Genomic DNA, 21574 nt, shown 5'->3' with positions numbered 1-21574 from the left:
AACAAATGCCATTGAATTCAAGGTCATCTATAATTCTCTAAATTTCTGCTTTAGTGTATGAAAGCTGATACTTCTATAATAATTTCCTCTTTCAAACCACATGACCATACATTATCTCCTTTCATCCTTGCCATAAGCCTTTAAGAGAGTTAGCCAAAGCATTATTATTCTCATTTTATTGATTAGGAAATAGAGAGATGAAGGCATGAGGCCAACGGGCTCTCAGCCAATCAGTGGAAGACCCAATGCTAGAACCCGGGTTTCCTGATGCTGAGTGAGCCCAGCACTTTCCACTGTCCTGAAGGATTGCCTTGGTTTCTTGGGACTCTGCATTCACCAAGCAACTACAATCACTCTCACCTGCTCCCCCATTCCCACTTCCAGACTTCTATCACCAACACTTAGCAACCTCTCCTCCATGGAGGAGGGCACTATCCAAATTGACTGCCCAATCCAGAGCCTGGAGGCCCTTATCTACTCACCCCCAAGACCTTCTCTCTTTAATGAGTTCACTACCTAGCTCACAATCTTTCTCCCCTCTTCCTCCTCCTAACTCCTATCCTCATACAAGGGAACTTCAACAGACATATGAATGCTCCCTCAATTCCTCTAACTGCACAGTCCCTGTGTCTTCTTGCCTCCCATGATATATTTCTCCACTCTACTTCAATTGCAAACAGCAATGGTCACCTTTGTGATTTTGATATTACCAGCAAGTGTTTTACTTCCACCTCTAGGAACTCCAAAATTTTTCCTACTGATCATCACCTTTTATCATTGCATCTTTCCTTCTTCCTTATGACCTCCCAGCACTGCTCTTCATCCTCACAATGACCTCTTCCTCTGAGTTTTTTCCCAGGCTATGACTCATGGCTTTTCTGACTACGCTCTCCTCCCTTCTCATTCTTGACTCCTTGGCAACCAATTCCAGTCTACAATATGCTCTATTCTTAAATCCCTTGCCCCTCTTTTCCTCTCTCTTATCGTGCCTTGACAAACCTCAACTCTGAATTACTCCCACCATCCATTTATGTTCTGCTGATCAGAGCCAGAGGAAATTGTGAAGTCATGTTGATGGGGTTAGCTACAAATTGGTTCACACACCTCATCTTGGCCCTCACTGCATCAAGGCAATCCTGTTACTTCCCCCTCATCGATTCTCTACCCCACTCACTGCAGCAGCTATTTCAGACTTTCAGGAAATCTATGATGATATAAAAAACAAAAGATCAATAAAAACTTATTTTTCAAAAAGCCATCTATACAAAGTGTCTCCATTTTCTTCTCATTCTCTTCTAAACATTCTCCATTCTGGTTCTGACTTTATCATTCAACTGAAACAACTCTATCCAAAGTTACCAACCATTTTTAACTACCATATTTGATGGTCTTTTATCAGCTTCATCTTTGTTGTTATCTTTGCCTCATTTGACATTGCTGATCACCTTTTCTAGGTTTTCATTACCTTCTTCTTGCTTGATTCTTCTCCTACCTGACTTCCTTCTCAGTCTTCTTTGCTGGATTTTCATCCAGGTCATGCCCCCTGTGGGTATCTTCCAAGGCTCTGCCGTGTACCTTTTCTTTCTCTCTATCTTACTTGGTATCTATAACACGAATGTGATACGCACAACAGCTGCTATGAATATGCATAAGTATTCCCAGGGTTTGTTTGTGAAATATAATAGACCCTCCTCCTCCAAGACAAAACCAAAGCATTTATTTGGGACATTGCTAGTGGGATACCAAAAAGCAAGGTTTAGTACGATACTCATCACCAGTCCAGGGAGCCCCAACATCACAAGCCTTCTCTCTGTCAAGCCTCCCCACAAGCAAGTTCTTCCCTCCAGCTGCTTCTCTCTCAGCCCCATCTCTCTCCTCCCACACCCCTCCCTCCAAGCAACACAATATATATACTGTTTCCAGTCAAAGACTTGCTTGACTTAGTGCCAAGAAGCTTGGGAAACAGCACTTAATTGGAAAGGTGTGGGGATCCCTGTGGCCCAGAGTCTAATTGGCTCTGCAACAGGGCTCCATGTGAGGCCTGCTAATGGGCAGGGAAGATCTTATATCCCATTAACCTTACAGTATCTCACCAGTTCCCATGAGTTCAATAGGCATCCCCATGCAGATGACTCCCAGATCTATGTATCCAACCCTGGTATCTCTCCCACATTCTTGTCCCATATCACCAAAAGCCTATCTGACTTTTCAAACTGACTGTCCCATAGGCATCTCAAACTCACCATTTCTAAAACTGAACTCATTTTCTTTTTTTATTTTTAATTAATTTGTTTTAGTTTTCAACAATAACTTCTATAAGTTTTAAATTTTCTCCCCTTCCCTCCCCACCTCCCTCCACAAGATGGCTTGCAATCTGATATGGGCTCTACACATACATTCCTATTAAACACATTTTCACATTAGTCATATTTCATAGAATTATAACGAATAGGAAAAACCACTAGAAAGAAAGAAAAAAAAACAAAAGAAAATAGTCTGCTTCGTTCTGCATTCTGACTTCATAGTTCTTTCTCTGGATGTGACTGGCATTTTCCATCATGCGTCCTTTGGAATTGTTCTAGGTCCTTGAATTGCTGAGAAGGGCTAAGTCTATCAAAATCAGTCCTCATACACTGTGGCTCTTACTGTGTACCATGTTCATTTCACCTGGTTCTGCTCACTTCACTCAGCATCAGTTCATATAAGTCCTTCCAGGTTTCTCTGAAGTCTGCCTTGAACTCATTTTCTTTCTCTCAAAACCTACCTCCATTCCAAGCTTCCTTATTACTAGAGAGGCACCATCATCCTCTTCATTACGCAGGCTCACAATCTTGGAGTTATCCTTGACTCCTCACTCTCACACATCCTGTGTACCTAATCTACAGCCAAATCTTACCATCTCTTCCTCCACTGCATCTCTCCTATACATCCTTTTGTCTCCAGTTACACAGACACCTCCCTAGTTCATATCCTCACCACTCAGCCTGGACTAGTGAAATAACCTCCTCACTGGTGCCCCTGACTCAAGTTTCTTCCCACTCCAATCTATCCTACACTCAGCTGCCAAAATGATTCTTCTAAAGTACCTCTGACCACGTCACCCCTTTGTTCAAGAAACTCTAGTGGCTCCCTAGTCCCTCATAGATCTAATACAAAACCCTCTGTTTGGCATTGAAAACCCTTCACAGAGTGGTCCCTTCCTACCCTTCCAGTGTTGTACTTTCCTTCCCATATATTCCATGATCCAGTTGTACTTGTCCAACCAGTTTCTTGTTACACACACACACACACACACACACTTGCACACATGCATACACATGTACACACACACGTACATGTACATACACACATACACACGGCATATCCTGAATTTGCACTCCACTCCCCTCTGCCTAAGATATGCTTGCTCCTCATTCCTGACTGGTGGACACTCTGGCTTCCTTTTAGGCTCAGTTCAATAGCCATCTGTGGCATGAGGTCTTTCCTTCCTGCGGCCCCCTTCTGCTGCTAAAGGTTTCCTTTCTAAGGTTCCCCTCCATCTATTCTACATATATCTTGCATGACCTTCTGTAAATACATTTTATCCCCAAAGTTGAAAAGTAAGTTCCTTGGTTTGTTTGGGTTTTTTCCTTTATATCTCCCTTGCTTAACAAAGTACAGTAAATACTTAATATCTGTTGATTAATTGATTTTGCCCCTCAATTCCATGGTTTCTGCACATATCACAACCAAAAGAGACACCACATAGTTGATTACAGCATGGAAGAAGGGATTCGTTCCTTTTCTGCTTGCTATGAAAAGGCTGGATCCGTTGATTAAAGTACAAAAAAATTAAATAAAATGTATGTTTAATTCAAGTGACTCCATTCTCTGGTGGGAGTCTATTCAAACAGCACCCTCTTGTGGTCACTGGTGTCATCTTCCACATAAATTTATTAACATGATAGGAGTCAGAGAGAAGGGGTGTTTTTTAAGGGTCAGATAATGCCAGAAAGTTAGAGCCTTAAATGATCGTCTGTGGCTGGACCATCTACTGGGAAACAAAGGGAAGGTATGCCTTCACTCTGAGTCACAAGATCTTTAAGAGATGGCAGAAAAAGGAGACCTGATTCTGCCATTGGCCAATCGGATCACCTCCATGTCCCAGAGCTTCAAATAAGGGCTTCCACCTCTAACTTCCTCGGATTCTGTTAATAAGCAGAAGGGGGGAAAGTATGGTTAAGTGGGATGAGGAGTGGATATGAAGTCTGAGGACCTGGGTTTGAATCCTATTTCTATAATATTTACCATCCATGGGGCCTTTGGCAAATCATTTACACTTTTTGGGCACAACTTCATCTGCAAAGTGAAACTGTTGAATGAGGACAACATGGTGTATATAGTCCAATACGCTCTGGTCTGAGAGCCAGACGACTTGGGTGGAAATTCCAACTCTGCTACAGTTTCCCTTTAGGCAAGTCACTTAGCTTTAGGCAACTAAGTAGCACAGTAGATGGGCAGGCTGCCAGGGCCTGGAATCAGGGAGATAAGACTCATCTTCCTGAGTTCAAATCTGACCTCAGATAGATACTAGCTGTGTGACCCTTGACAAGTCACTTAACCCTGTTTGTCTCAGTTTCCTCTTCTGTAAAATGGGTATGGTAATACCTATCTCCCAGAGTTAAGAGGATAAAATGAAAGATTTGTAAAGCACTTTGTAAATCTTAAAGTGCAATATCAATGCTAGCTGTTATTAACCTCTGTGGGCTGTTTCTTCTTCTGCCAAATGACTGCTGAGGTCACTTTCAGCTTTAGTGCTATGATCCTATTAATAAATGACCTCTGAGCTCCCTATCTTTTTTTTTTACTTTTTTTTGGAGGGGCAATTGGGGTTAAGTGACTTGCCCAAGGTCACACAGCTAGTTAGTGTTAAGTGTCTGAGGCTGGATTTGAACTCAGGTCCTCCTGACTCCAGAACTCTGGTGCTCTATTCACTGCACCACCTAGCTGCCCCTCCCTGTCATCTTTAAGTATATGGTCCTATACCAAAGTCCATTTGCCTAGGGAAAAAATTCTATCGTAGACCCAACGTTATATTCTGGAGACTGTGTCTTCGTGGGCTTCAGTGGAAAGATAGCTCTTTCCTTTGTTCTATGAGACGTTGTTAGATCCAAGAGTCCCTTCATTGGTGCAGATCACAACCCCTCCGTGACATCTCATCCTGTGATAGTCTTGTCAATCGATCATCATGTATTAAGTGACTATTATATGCCAGGCTTGGTGCCAGGCACTAAGAAAGACCACACAACGAAACATTACCTGCCCCCAAGAAGCTGGCATTCTAGCAAGGGGAACGTGCATAAGTTAGTATATAATATATGGAAAATAGGAGGCTCAGAACCTGAATAACAATGGCTACAAATGTTCAAACTCCTCTAAATACTCCATTGCTCTGTTCAATGAGGCAGTGATCAGTCATGGCCCCTGCAGCCTGGAGCTCCCTGCTGCCCCCTGCGTCCCATGGACGTAGGCACATATGGGACTCATGCTTCCAGATCTGACCAAGGCGTAGTTTGTCTTGACTATCCATACTTACTAATTAATTGCTAAATATCATTTCCTTGCAAAGGAGGACTTATATTTTGAGAAAGCAGGAGAGCCTTATGAGCATTCAAAGGAAAAGAAACATTTCTCAAATACACAGTAGTAAGTTAAGATTTGAGAGGCAGGCAAGCAAGGCAGCAATAGTATCACCGTGTTGAATTTGTGGTGTGTTTTTTAAAGCAAGCTGCGTGAAATATACTCAGTTTCCCATACAAGCTTTTTTTAGTAGTTCTTTCTGACTAGAACTGTTCATGTTGTTTGTAATTTAAAAATCAAATTAAATAAAGGTAAATTTGAGAGAGGCACTAGCAGTTTAGGGATCAGGAAAGGTTTTGTGCAGATATATCATAAGCTGGCTTTTTTTTAAGGAAGTGCGGTTCCAAGAGGCAAAAGTGAGGAATTGCATTTCGGGCAAGTCGGAGAGCAAATACGTTTAAAGGCATGGAGGTGGGAAACATTACAAGGGGCAACAAGGTGGCCAATTTGGCTGGATTGTAGAGTACAGGAAGGACAATAAAGCATGAAAAACTCAGTTGGAGCCAGGTTGTGAAGGGCATACTGTCAAGGCAATAGGGAGCCACCAGGGTCTGTGAGGGAGGGTGCCATGGTGAAACCTATACTTCAGGAAAATCACTATGGTGGCTGAGTGAAGAATGGTCTATAGAGGGGAAAGCCGGGAGGCATGGAGACCAATAGTAGAGGATTTATCCAACATGCTGAAAAGTCTTCCTCTGAATCTTTTACACTCTAAATCAATCAATGCCTCTCTAGGGCATCCAACTGTGGTCCATTATGCTCGCTTACATGAGTAGCACCCCATCCATTTCTGGTCATACATGACCCCAATAATGTCAATATCTTTAATGACCTCCACTCAACTGTCCGTCTTCCTGGACTTCCTCTGCAATGCCCCAGTACCGTGTACTCTTTTCTTTTCTCTCCCTCTCACTTCCTCAAACTCCCTTTTGTGAGCTATCTTCCCCTATTGATATGTAAGCTCTTTGAGGGCAAAGACTGTCTTTCTTTCTGCTTGCATTCCTCTCCCCAGAATTTAGTACAGTGTCGGGAACTTAATAGGTACATAATAAGTGCTTGTTGGCTTGACTTCTCACATAGAAGTCACCACAGGTAAACATGCTACAATCTTCCTATCCCATCATGCTTCTTTCCTTTACCCTTCGGGTCATTGGTCATTTGCATCCTTCTGATATCCTGGTCTTCCATTATTTCCAGTCATAAAGCATCACGTAGAGAAGGCTGGACTTCAAGAAATGGGCTATTAAAAAAAAAAGAAAAGAAAAGAAATGGGCTATTGTGACATCCAGCAGGTTGGGATCAGTAGCAAGTACTAGGTGCTTTCCCAAATGCAGTCTAGTCTAAAGGCTATATCCATGATAGCTGTGTTATAGCACAGGGGGGAAATACTGTATTTGAAATGGGAAGTTGTCAAGTCAAACCCAATTCACTTACTTACTACCTGTGCGACCTTAGGTCAGTCAAAGTAGACAAGTGGTACAATGTAAATTTAGAGCACTGGGCCTGGAGTCAGGAAGACCTGAGTTCAAATCCAACCTCAGACACTTACTAGCTGTGTGACCCTAGGCAAGTCACTTAATCTCTATCTGACTCAGTTTCCTCATCTTTAAAATAAAAATTAATAGCACCAGGGATATTGTGACCATAACATAATATTTGCAGAGTGCCTGGCAAATTTTTTTAAATGCTATATAAATGTTTGCTAATATTATTAAACCTCAGTGGACCTCAGTTTTCTCCTCTGTAACAGGAAATTAGAATAAATGACAAATGAACCCATGAATATTAGCTCTGGTGTGTCCTACAAAATGGAAAGGCTTTGGATTTAAGATGATATAAGATTATATCTTCTGTTTACAGAGCACCTGAGTCAAATATAGAGAGAAATTAAGGGATTAAAGGAATCTTGCCAAAAAGTCCACCCCTCCCTCAATAAAATTGAGACCCACAGCAGTTGTGACCCCCTCGGGGTCCCACAACTAATAAATGTCTGAGGCCAGGTTTAAAGCCAGGTCTTTCTGACTCTACACCCAGTACCTTCTCCACCAGGCCATGCTGTTTAAACTTCTCCCTGAAAGTTGGACATAAGGTGAAGATTTTAACTTGGACAAGGAAATTCATGAAATGGATGAAAATGCCAGGTACAGTTAGTTACTATGCATGGAATTTTCTGTGAATACAATCAGCTTCAGTATTGAATGAAACAAAAATAGTATAGGCTCTGAGTAAGTCATTCTACATGTTGCATAGAAAATAATATTTAAATGAAAAATTAAGTTAATAAATAATCTTTATTATGATAACAAACATTCAAATTAACTGTCGTAGTTTTGGCTCCCAAGTTGGATCTCAGAAGAATTCCTGCCTCATTCACTCATCATTGCCTCTGTGGAATGTGTGTGGTTTTTTTTTTCCTCCTTACATTAAGCTGGGAAGCTGCTTATTCAACTAAAGAATAGCCTTTGGGTTCAGGATCCCCAGAAATGACTAGAAAGAAAGGAAAAATGTCAAATCATATGCCTATGATATTCCATTTTGCACACCCCTGATATTTTGTTTAGCTAGACTTAAGAAAGTCCTTCCTATTGAATTCTCTCAGGAAGAAATGGCAACTACGCCCCTTTTCCCTACAAGACCATAGGTAACCCTTTGTCTAGACCAGGGGTGGGGAACCTGTGGCCTCAAGGTCACATGTGGAACACTAGGTCCTCAAGTGTGACCTTTTGACTGAATCCAAGCTTCACAGAACAAATCCCCTTAATAAAAGAATTTGTTCTGAAAAACTTGAACTTAGTCAAAAGACCATACCCAAGGACATGAACTTATTTTTTTTTAATTACACCTTAATAGATGGGGTTGCCACCCTGAAATCCCTTTGATTAATCCCACCAGAGTTCTCTTATGATTCTTGTTATGAAGACAAGATGGGGTCATTCCAAAAGGCATGTGGTGATTTGGACATTTTTAGCTGTAGGATACAAGTTCAAGGTTTCATCAAAGTCACTGTCCAAAACCATGACCCTTTTTTTTCCAGGGATGGGGGAATTAAACTCAGTCATAAAGTGTCAGGCACAAAACATTAAAATGAAGCCAAAACATGTCAGTATCACTCATATTCTTCCCTTCCTTTGACATATTCAGTGTTATGGCCCCAGAGTATCACAGGACTCAATCATGGACCCAGATGTAGACATTTATCCATTCAATAGCCGGGGAACACTTCAGCATCACAGGACTCCCAAATGCCTCTCTGTGATAATAATGGCAATTAAAGATTCCCCTGTATTGGCTTGGTTTTCAAATTGATTGTGTTAAAACCCAGAGCTTGTTAATCCCACCTGTGGGATGGACTTGTTGATGTGAAAAGAAAGTCCTGAACTGGGAGGAGCTGGTGACGTAGATTTGGAGAGATAAGAGAGAGGCAGAAGATCTTTTTGGAAGCAGCACCTCATGGAGAGAGAGAGACTAAGAGAATTGCTGGTGGCCGCTTTGAATTGCCCTGGACTTTTGAGACCTGCCCCCTGAGCTGCCAAGGACTGAGGAGACATGGCTGTTTTGCTGGTACTTTGTCTGTCTGTTTTGATGTTATTTTGCCAGATTTGTCCACTGGTGAAAGACAGTCCTTTTGTTGAAGAAGTCCTGGAACCTGGCTGTTCACTAAGAAGCCCTGAGACTGTCCTGCAGACAGAGAGTGAACTGTCCACTGGTGAAGGACAGTGCTGTTGTTGCAGGGGTCTGGAGACTGTCCTGCAGACAGAGTGAATACTGTCCACTGATGAAGGACAGTGCTGTTGTTGCAGGGGTCTGGGAGCCTTTCTGTTGGTTCAGAAGCCCTGAAGAAGGATTTTCTTGTTGTATGTTTACAGAAATCCTGAGAGAGGGCTTTGCTAATTGTGTTCAGGGGTTCTAGGACTGTTCTACAGACAGAGGATGAATTCATGAAGGGACTGGCAATGTATCTTATGGCCTTGCTAAGCCTTGTCTCCCCAGGAACTAAGATTGCTGAGAACTTGCCTCGTGTCAAGATGAAGAAAAGACCTCCATTTGGGTATTAAGTGCTGTGTTTAAACTTGATGTAACTCTGGGGTAGATTCAATTGTGATCCAGGGGTGGGGAACTTTTGACCTTATGTTTGGAAACTAATCTCCATTTGAGAAGAGGGGCTTTGTGGTGGATTAAATTAAGGTATAGCCTAGGGGTGGAGTAGTATTTAGAACAGGGACTTTGTAATTGATTGAATGATTGGAAGGTCCTGGGGTGGGGTAGTACTTGGAGATTATTTAATCACGTTTAGTAAATGCTGTATTTTGAATGATGTCATGTTTTGACCTTCTCTGTTCTTGGTTTGTCACTGAATAAAATGGAGAGCACCTATGCTGGTATTCTGAACCTTGGGAAGTTGCCTTTCTTTTGGCATTACATTACACTCTCCCAAAGGGTTGAAAGCCAGACTATATGGAACAGTTCAGAGGTGGGAAACCTGGAGCCTCAAGGCCATGTGTGGCCTTCTAGGTTCTTGGGTGCAGCCTTTTGACTGAGTCCAAGTTTTATAGAACAAATCCTCTTATTAAGGGGATTTGTTCTGTAAAGTTTAGATTCAGTCAAAGGGCCACACTTGAGGACCTAGAGGGCCATATGTGTCCTCAAGGCCACAGATTCCCCACCCCTGGAACAGACACAGAGAGGATGTGGGGGAGGCACTGAATCATTAAAACTACACCTTGTAGTCTTACCTGGCTATGCACTCATTCTCTCTCATACATTGCTCAGTGAACATCAGCCAATATCGGCCCCCTTAATGTCTATATACCAGCACTGACTTCACCCAACTACTCTCTACTATGGAACCCAGATACAGTAGTTTCTGAAGACATGTGATGCCACATCAACCTACTGCCATTCAATAAACTCAAGTGGCTCCCTATCACCACCAGTATCATTTCCCCCTCCTCCTCCTCCTCCTCCCCCTCCTCTTCTTCCTCCACCTCTTCTTCCTCTTCCTCCTCCTCCTCCTTCCTGTTCAGTCATTCAGTCATGTCCAACTCTTTGTGACCCCATGGACCATAACACATCAGGCCCTTCTATCCTGCACTATCTCTCAAAGTCTGTCCAAGTTCACATTAGTTGCTTCTATGACACAATCCATCTCATCCTCTGCCGTCCCCTTTTCCTTTAAGTCTTCAATCTTTCCCAGCATGAGAGTCTTTTCCAATGAGCCCCATCTTCTCATTATGTGGCCAAAGTATTTAAGCTTCAGCTTCACAGTATTCTAATGAATACCCTGAATTAATACCTTTAAGTATTGACTGATTTGATCTCCTTGCTGTTAAAGGAATTTTCCAGCACCATAATTCAAAAGCATCAGTTCTACAGTACTCAGTTTTGGTTTTTTTTTATAATTCAGCTCTCACAGCTATTCATTGCTACTGGAAAAACCATAACTTTGACTACATGGTCCTTTGTAGGCAAGGTGATGTCTCTGCTTTTTAGTATGCTGTCCAGGTTTGCTATAGCTTTCCTTCCAAGGAGTAAGAATCTTTAATTTCCTGACTGCAGCTGGCATCTGCAGTGATCTGTAAGCCCAAGAATATGAAATCTGTTGCTGTTTCCAATTCTTCTCCCTCTATTTGCCAGGAAGTGATGGGACCAGTTGCCAAGATCTTAATTTTTTTACATTAAGCTCCAAGTCATCTTTTACACTCTCCTCTTTCACCTTTATCAAGAAACTTCCTAAATCTTCATTACCACTCTCATTTATATTGTACCTACTATGTGCCAAACAGTACACTAAGTGCTTTACAATTATTATCTCATTTAATCATCACAAAAAACTTGGGAGGTAGGTGATTTTATTATCCTCATTTTAGAGTTGAGGAAACTGAGGTAGACAGAGGTTAAGTGACTTACCCAGAGTCACCCAGCTAGTGAGCATCTGAGGCTGGATTTGAATTCAAGTCTACCTGGCTCCAGGCCCATAACTCTATCCACTGCACTATCTATCTGCCTAAATAAAAATACAATTCAATTCCCAGCTAAAATCCCACACACCATACAGGAAGCCTTTCCTGACCCCCCTTAATGCTACAACCTTCCTTCTGTTAATTATCTCCCATCTGCCCTGTTTGTATCTTGTTCATACATAGTCATTGGTATGTTGTCTCCCCAATTAGACTGTAAGCTCTTTGACTGAAGGGAAATGCTTTTGCCTTTCTTTGTACCCCCATGCACCTTCGGCATCATGCCTGGAACATAGTAAGTGCTTCATAAACGCTTACTGACCAGCTGACTCCCAGCGGTTTTTCTAAAGTCCCCTACTGCTACCAGCCTGTCCTCTCTCACACATGAAGCTTGATCTGATGCATCTAAGAGGGGTGAGTAGCCACGATCTAGGAGAAAGAGCCCTGGGATAGATATCGGAGGACCCAGTTTGGAATCCTGCTTCTGCTTCTTGACCCTCATGTGACTTAGAGCATGTCAATTTCTCTTGGCTTCAGTTTATCCATCTATAAGAGGAGGTGATGGGACTAGAGAGTTCTGGGAAACAGGAGGGAAGGGCTTTAAAAAAAAAACCTAAACCATAAAAGGCTAAAAAGAGGCATCTTCCAAACCTAAACAAGGTGGGAATGGGAAAGGGGTGGTGAGGGTGCAGGATGGGAGATGGGCGGGGGGGTAGGAAGAAATTCCCTATTTTACAGGACCTTCCCTAGGGGGTATCAGGCAGAGGTAAATCACCCAGTAGACTTTGTCTCTCCAACCACATTTTTATACAATGATATTATGTTGAAATGAACATCACAAAGCAGTCCAGAAGTGGAAAGATCCACAAAGAGACATGGGCATCTAAAGGCACAGAGGATTCTGGGAGCAGGTAGAGATCATCTCATGATGAGGCAGTTGTATTGTACTTTATACGATACTCTATTTGACAAGATCACAGAATATGAGAGTCAGAGGACACCCTTGGGTGAAGTCAGTTCAGTCCCCATGTTTTACAAATGAAGGTCAGAGAGCAAATGACTTGCCCAAGGTCACTTGGGCTATAAGTGGCAGAATCTGATCTTGAATCTGGGTTTTTAGACACCAAGTCTAACATCTTCCTTTTAACTCCATGGGGGGAGGGGCTGGAGCATCTTGACCAGCATTTATATCTTCATAGGAAATTCCTGGTAAAGAAGCTTCCATTCCTAAAGCAGACCAGCAGTCTTAGAGGAGTGCAAGAGGATGTAGAAATGGTTAGGTAAGTTCCCAGGGGCACATGGAGGAAGCATGTAGCTGGTCCTAATTCCAAAACTGATTCCCTGTCCACACTGCCTCTGGGCTCCCTTTTGAACTAAATCATCTTCTGTGAGCTAGCCTTGGAATCAGGAAGAATTGAATTAAGTTCTTCCTCTGATACTTACTAGCACTATGACCACGGAAGTCATTCTCAGACCCTCAGACAATTCAAGAAGACTTCATCTAACATGTTACAGACCTAGCTCCCTACACCATGAAATCCACATGGCTCTATGGAGAAATGTGTTCTGATTTCCAAACAACTAATTTACAAATAAATGGAACATTAACTGAGGACAGCTAGATGGTGCAGTAGATAGAGTGCCAGACCTGGAGTCAGGAGGATCTGAGTTCAAATCCAGCCTCAGACACTTACTAGCTGTGTGACCTTGGGCAAGTCACTTAACCCTGTTTGCTTCCATCTCCTCATTTGTCAAATGAGCTAAAGAAGGAAATGGCAAAGCACTCCAGTATCTTTCCTGAGAAAATCCCAAATGGGGTCACAGAGAGTCAGACAAAACTGAGCAACAAGAAAGGAGCAGGATGGATGAAGGGCCAAGAAGCAAGAGTGGTGCATACATTCTGAGCATAGATTCATATAATCTTAGGTGGGGAAAGAACCTCAGAGGGCATCTAGTCCAACTCATGGGCCTGAGACTCTCCTCTATAATATATCTAATGAGTGGTCAACCACACACTACTTATTCAATGATTTCAAGTCGTGGAGAACTCATTACTTCCCAAAATAACCCTGTGCTCTTTGAGATAGGTAAAAGTGTTAGGAAGTTTTTCTTCAAATCAAATCGAAGGTTGTCTCTCTATAAATTTCACCCTCTAGGATCAAGCAGAACAAAATGAATCCCTCTGCTACATGTCCATTACTAAACATTAAAGAAACTTTCCCATCCAACCTAAATTTTCTCTTCTCCTGGCTAAATAAGAAACATCATTTTCTTCAACCAATCCTTGAATGATATTCCCCAGACCACATGGCATCGCAGATGTAGAGTTGGGAAGGACCTCATAGGTCATCCAATCTAAGCTTCTCTTTTTACAAGTGAAGAAACTGAGGCCCAGAGAGGTTAAGAAACACATCCATTGGGGGCGGAGTCCAGATGGCACAGTAGAAACAGGACTTTCCACACAGCTCCAGCTTCTGCCTCCTCCAATTCATGTAAAAAATTACTCTAGACAAACTTTGAAGCTGCAGAACCCACAAAATGACAGAGAGAAGCTAATCTCCTGCTGAAGTCAGAACTCCTGCACCAAAAGCTTCCAAGAAAAATATGAGCTAGTTACAGGACATAGAGGACCTTAAGAAGGATTTTGAAAACCAAATAAGAGAAGTGGAAGAAAAATTGGGAAGAGAAACGAGAATGATGCAAGAAAATTGTGAAATGAGAGTCAACAACCTGACTGAAGAAAATAACCCCTTAAAAAATAGACTCAGATGGCAAAAGAGGCTCAAAAGGCAATGAGGAGAAGAATGCCTTAAAAAGCCAAATTTGCCAGATGGAAAAAGAATCTCAAAAGCTCACTGAAGAGAATCATTCCTTCAGAATTAGATTGGAGCAAATGGAAGCTAGTGATTTTATGAGAAATCAAGATACTATTAAACAGATCCAAACAAATGAAAAAATAGAAGGCAATATGAAATATCTCACTGGGAAAACCAATGACCTGGAAAATAGATCCAGGAGAGATAGTTTAAAAATTATTGGACTACCTGAAAGCCATGATCAAAAAAAGAACCTAGCCTTTCCCTGCGGCGAGGTGAATGCATCTAGTAGTGCAGTCTCTCACCACCTTGACCTCGCCTCTGCCCAGCCCTATGCTCCAGCTCCTGGCACCAGCCCCAACGGATGCCCTTGTTTCCATTCTCTCCTTGCAGATACAGTCCTTGTTGGTGCCAGTGCCATGGGCCGTCATCCTGCCTGCTGTTATAGGTACTCTAAAAATAAGCTGTATCCAAAGTACCGTTTATGCAGGGGAGTTCCTGATGTCAAGATAAGAATCTTTGATCTTGGTAGAAAGAAAGCAAAAGTGGATGAATTTCCATTGTGTGGCCACATGATATCAGATGAATATGAACAGCTGTCATCCGAAGCCTTAGAGGCCACAAGTACATGGTGAAGAGTTGTGGCAAAATGGCTTTCATATTCGGCTACATCCTTTTCATGTCATCCGCATCAATAAGATGTTGTTATGTGCTGGGGCTGATAGGCTCCAGACTGGCATGCGGGGAGCCTTTGGGAAGCCCCAGGGCACTGTAGCCCGTGTGCACATTGGCCAAGTTATCATGTCGATTCGAACCAAGGTCCAGAATAAAGAACATGTGATTGAAGTTTTGCGTAGAGCCAAGTTCAAGTTCCCTGGCTGCCAGAAGATCCACATCTCCAAGAAATGGGGTTTCACCAAGTTCAATGCTGATGAGTTTGAGGATATGATAACTGAGAAGCAACTCATTCCTGATGGCTGTGGAGTTAAGTACATCCCCAGCCAGGGCCCCTTGGACAAATGGTGGGCACTCCACTCCTGAGGGGTGTGTACTGTGACATCTACCTTTTCGCAGGAATAAATAAAGTAGATACTGCTAAAAAAAAGAACCTAGAAATCATCCTTCAAGAAATTCTCAAGGAAAACTGCCCTGATGTTTTAGAACCAGAGGGAAAAATAGAGGTTGAAAAAATCCACCGATCACCTCCTGAAAAAGAAAACTCCTAGGAACATTATAGCCAGGTTCTGGAATTCCCAGATCAAGGAGAAAATATTATGAGCAGCCAGGAAGAAACAATTTCAATATTGTGGAAACACAATCAGGATAACACAGGATCTGGCAGCTTCTACACTGAGGGACTGAAAGGCTTAGAATATTATATTCCAGAGGTCAAAGAAGCTGGGATTAAAACCAAGAATCACCTACCCAGCAAAACTGAGTATCATGTTTCAGGGGGAAATATGGTTATTCAATGGAATAGAGGACTTTCAGGCATTCTTGATGAAAAAATCAGAGTTGAATAAAAAATTTGACATTCAGATACAAGAAGCAAGAGAAGCATGAGAAGGTAAACAGGGAAAAGAAATCATAAGGAACTTATCAAAGTTGAACTATTTATATTCCTACATGGAAAAAAGATAATTGTAAGTTACAAAACTTTTCTCAGCATGAGAATAGTTAAAGGGAATAGAAATGTGTGTGTATGTATGTATATGTATGTATACATATATATCTATACAGGAGGGTATATAGGCATATGAATACATATGTGAGTGTGTATATATGTGTACAGGTATATATAGAGGGCACAAGACCAATTGAATCATACTTAAAAGGTGAAATTAAGAGGTGAGAGAGGAATATAATGAGAGGAGATGGGGAGACACAGAATGGTGTAAACTATCTTATATAGAAGAGGCAAGGGAAAATAGTTACAATGGAGCGGAAGAACAGGAAGGCAAAAGGGAATGGGTCAACCTTATTCTCATTGAATTTGGCTTAGGAAGGAAATGACATAGACACTAAATTGGGTATCTCACCCTACAGGAGAGTAGGGGGGAAGGGGATGAGAGGGGGGATGATGGAAGGGAGGGCAGGCTGGGGAGGAGGGAAGTTGGAAGCACCCACTTTTGAAAAGGGACAGGATCAACTTAGAGAATAGAACAAGTGGGAGGTGGGATATGATGGAGGGAAATATAATCAGTCTTTTACAATATATCCACTATGGAAATGTTTTGCATAGCTACACATGTACAACCTATATTGAATTACTTATCTTCCCAGTAAGGGTGGGTGACAAGGGAGGTAGGGAAAGAATCTGGAATTCAAAGTTTTAAAATCAAATGTTTAAAAATATATTATGCTATTATTAATATTATTTTACACGTAACTGGGAAACGCACTGGGGCTTAGAGATCCACCGTGCCCTACGGGAAAATCAGAGGGGGGAGGGGGAAGATATGGGAGAGAGCAGATTGGATGAGGGGATATCCAGTGGGATCCTATTTTGGGGTGGTGGGAAGGGGAAAAACAGGGAGAAATTTGTAACTCAAAATCTTGTGGAAATGAATGATGTAAAATAGAAGTTAATAAAGTATTTGATGATAAAGTAAAAAAAAAAAAAAAGAAACTCATCTATTGGCAAAATATTTCATCCCATTAGTAGTGACTAGCAGGGCTGAAATTCAAACCCAGAACTTCTAGCACTCACCTCCCTCCTGTAGTCTTTCTACCATGACACCCCACCTTTCCTACATAGTCTAGACTTCCTGTAGTATGTCAGTGTTGCACCTAAACTGTGGTTCCTAGGACTGAACACTAGTCCACATGGGTTTTGACCAGGGTAGAGGCCAGACACACTACCCCCTCCATTATTCCAGGTCCTTGCTTCTCTCAACACAGCCTAAGATTAGCTTTTTTCTCCATATAGTAAACCAAAACCTACCTGTCCCTCTCCAGGGATAACCATTTTAGGAAGGGCCCCAGCTAAGTTTCACATCACTCACACCTGGATTCTCTCCAGACTCTTCCTTCCCCTCTCCTCCTGCATAGTCCCCACTCTGAGGCACTCTCCATCATCACCCCATTACCATCCCATTACCTTGGTCTGCTCCTGTTACAATGTAAGGTCCTGGAGGGCAAACACTGTCTTGTTTGTATTTTGTATCTCTACCACTTAGAAGAATTCCTGACAGATAGTAAACCTTATTTACTTATCTATCTGTCTGTCTGTCTATGTACCTATCTATGTCTGTCCGTCTGTCTTTGTCTACCTACCTACCTACCTATCTTCCTATCTACCTACTTATCTGCCTGTGTACTGTCCACCTACCTATCTAGCTTCTATCTATCTATCTTTCCATCTATCTACCTATCTACTATCTACCTATTTATCTGTCTACCTATCTATCTTATCTGTCATTCCCACACATTGCTCCTCATTTTGCTTTCAATTGACAAGTAAAACCAGTCTAATCTGTCTTCCCCAGAGCTAGGAAGAAGTGTTTCTTTGCTGAGCAGCCTCTCTTTCCCTTCTCCAAATCCAGGCACAAACACAGTTGCCAATGATGACTGGCCACCTCCCGGAGCTTGCAGGAGGATCCCTGGAGAAGCTGGAGCCACGCACCGGACAGCAGAGGCCACCATGCGAATGGAGCCCAGGATGACGCTAAGGACAAACACAGGCAAGGTCCTCTCCTTATCAGGCTGCTCATAGATCAGATATGGTCCTTTGGAGGCCTCTTCCCGGAATTGGGACTGGGGTTTCAGCAGCACGTCCAGGTTCAACCCTTCAGAACAGACCCGCCAACAGCCATGGAAGTGGGGGAGGCACTCAGATGTCACTCCTACTAGTACAGCAGAAAGAAGGAATGGTACCAAGGGATATTTCCCACCCCACCCCCCATCCACCAACACTCCTATTGACTCCTCCCCAACCATGGGCACATACATCACCTCCACCCACCATTGCCAAAGGCACTAGAGAAAAGTCAAAATGTCTTCTCAGGATTCAGGGGATGTCTGATTCAATTAAAGAGATTATTTGCTGCCTGTTGCCCAATCACTTACCTTGGATCCCTGGAGCAAGACCCTCCTGTCTCCTACTTTCCTGAAGATAAGAAACAAAAATTCATCAGATTCTCGAAGGGGTAAACTTCTGGAAAGGAGGAAGCCAGCAGTGAAGGAACCTTCATCAACTCTGAACCCCAGTTTACTATCTGTAAAGGATCTTTACCCTGCCTCCCTCATAAGGATGTTGCAAGAAACAGATGAAATGATGGATTTCAAAGCACTTTTGAAAAATCAAGAGCTATTAAAATGAAATCTGTTATTATTATATTACAATTATTACTCAGATCCTGCCTCCTCCTGGAAGTTATCCCAGATTCCCCTTGCCTACATTAACTCTCTGCACCAACAATATCCTGCTTCATACTGACCTGTAGCTGGCTTTCTTTTTTCCTAATATGTTCAGAGCCTTGCTAGAATATGTGTACCTGGAGGAGAGGGACCCTCCATTATACTTCTCCGTATTTGCTGAGTTAGTTTGCATAGTAGGTGTTTAGTAAATATTTGTTAACTCACAAATTCCTAGTATCTACTTATTAAAAAGGAGTAGCTTTGGAGGAAAATGCCTAAATCAAACAGTGAGCATTTATTCAGTGCCTACTCTATGCCAAGCATTGTACTAGGTCATGAGGAAGCAAATGAACCAGTCCTTGCCTTCAAATAGCTTGTATTCTATAGGAGGAAATTACATGCTATAAATAAACATATTCAAAATAAATGAATGGAAGGTAAACGGAGAGGAGGGGGACATCCTAGAAGCTAGAGAGAGGAGGAATCAGGATGGGTCTTATGTAGTAAGGGGCATTTGAGAGTTATAAAGAAAATAAGGAATTCTGAGAAGTGTAGATGAGGCAGGAATGAATTCTAGGCATGGGAGACAACAAGTACAGAGGCAAGACAGGGTGTCACGGGTAAGCAACAGCAAACCCGGCTATGTCACAGAGAGCAGGAAGCAGAACGATGCGCGATAAAAAGCTTGGAAAGATCACCTGAGGCTGGGTTGTGAAAGGCTTTCAAAACCAAACAGAGGGATCCTGGAAGCACTAGGGAGCTTCTGAGGCTTAGTGAGTACAAGAGTAACATAGCATAGACTAGCATGCATTTTAGGGAAATGAATAATGGTAGCTGTGGGACCCCATTGCCTTTCCTGGGGTGGCGTGCCAGAAAGTCCTATGTTTCTCAAACTTCTGAAAAATGGACAGATCAGAAGGTTAAGTACAGCCCCTCCCTGATACTACCACCATCCTCAATTGCTGCAACTCATTTCTTCAACACTCTAAAAAACTGGAATTTCACCAGTATGGATATTTCCTCCATTGCTGCAGGTTCCTAAAGTCTTAACAGCTGGTTCTTCATGAATTGCTATGGTTAAAAAAAAAAATTCCTGACCTAGCAATAGCCAACCTTCTGGTGATGGACCCCTTGGCGTTTAGGTAGGTTAGTTTGCAGATGATGGGCATAGAACCCCCTACTCCAACCAACACTTGACAGTTATCTGTGGCCCAGATCTTTCTAGTTTGGTAGGACCCACCAGAGCTTGGGAGTTTTTCTGGGGGGAGCAAGGTCTACTTGGCACCATGATTGAGATATCACAGAAGAATTTCAAGTGAAGGCTCCAAGACCCATGCTAAATAAAAATTATCATAGGATCTTAGATTGAGAAATTGAAAGAATGATTTTTGCAACCAGCCCTGGAGTCAGGAGGACCTGACTTCAAATCCAGCCTCAGACACTTACTAGCTGTATGACCCTGGGCAAGTGATTTAACCCCAAGTGCTTCTTTTAAAAAAAAGGAAGGAAGGAAAGGAAAAAAGGAAGGAAAGAAGAGAAAGAAAGGAAGGAAAGAAGAGAAATAAAGGAAGGAAAGAAGGAAGGGAGGGAAGAAGGAAGGAAGGAAGGAAGGAAGGAAGGAAGGAAGGAAGGAAGGAAGGAAGGAAGGAAGGAAGGAAGGAAGGAAGACCATTGAGGTGATCTAGTCCAACTCCCTCATTTTACAGTTGGGGAAACTGAGACCCAACAAGGTTAAGTAAATAGATCCAGGATTTGAACCCAGGCCCTTTGTTCCCCAGCCAAGCCCTTTTCTATCCACACCAGGAAGGTTCTAGCTGCCCCAAAGCTTGCCACTAACCTTCCTTTCACTGTTCATGCCAGATGCCTTCTTCCTAAACAAGGAGAATCAGCCTTTAGAAAATGAAAGACATCCTTCCAAAAAAGACCTGGAGCAGCCAGACCTAGGGCTGACTTATCACAGGGTCGCAGGTGACAGAAAGCCTGACCAGCAGCCCAGTCTTCCCCTGGGATATTCAGATCATAAAAGGCTAAGAATGGATAGAAGACTCAAGGACTCAGTGTGAGGCCAGGGTGTTTGTGTGTATACTATATAGTATCAATCAAAAAATATTAAGTGTTTACTATGTTTCAGGAACTGTACTAATTGTTGGGGATACAAGGAAAGGCAAATACCTTGCTCCTGCCCTCGGGGAGCTCACAGTCTAATGAGAGAGGCAGCATGCAAACAACTTTGTATGTATAAGATGCATGAATGTATGTCATGCATTTATATGTCTTCAGAAGCACATTTGTATGTACCTGCATCTGTGTGTGCAAGCATTATATGCTGTATGTGTAGCTGTGTACCCATCAATGCACACTAATATGCATATGTGTCTATTTACACATATATGTATTCATGAGATGCAGTCATGTCTGACAGCTCTAAGAATTTAGCATCACTGAAAGTGCCAAAGTCCACCCATCCTCAACTTGAGCTCTCAGTAAGCAAGACAAATTTGTGGGGAAGGGTTAGAAAAAGAAAACTTCAGGTATAGGGAGATGGTTATGGGTCATACCAGGTACCTTTTGCCCAGAAGCTGTACCAGATAGCCCAATGACTACCTCTAGCCCAACCATCACTGAGGCTTTAGTGACATGGGAACCACGAGAAGGGTAGACCATGGGAGCACAGGGATCTTCAAGGCAGCACAGCTGACAATCTACTAAGGGACATTTTCCAGGAACAAGGGATTAGGATAGATTGCTATCAGGACTATGCCCCTTCTCACCAGTTAGAAGCTGCCCAGTCATACCCACCCTTGCCACAAACCCTGAGCTAAA

At 42.5% G+C, this 21574-nt stretch overlaps 1 pseudogene; it reads left to right on the top strand.

The window, feature by feature from the left end:
* Positions 1–14704: 14704 nt before the first annotated feature.
* On the top strand, positions 14705–15486 carry LOC138159580 (large ribosomal subunit protein uL16-like; annotated as a pseudogene).
* The last annotated feature ends 6088 nt before the right edge of the window (positions 15487–21574 follow it).

The sequence above is a fragment of the Petaurus breviceps genome, unplaced genomic scaffold (genome assembly GCF_028583685.1).
Source record: "Petaurus breviceps papuanus isolate PSGF00001 unplaced genomic scaffold, PetGlider_PUasm1.0 176, whole genome shotgun sequence".
Classification (NCBI taxonomy): domain Eukaryota; kingdom Metazoa; phylum Chordata; class Mammalia; order Diprotodontia; family Petauridae; genus Petaurus; species Petaurus breviceps.
Note: the sequence above shows the minus strand (reverse complement) of the source record. Positions and strands in the feature narration are given on the sequence as shown.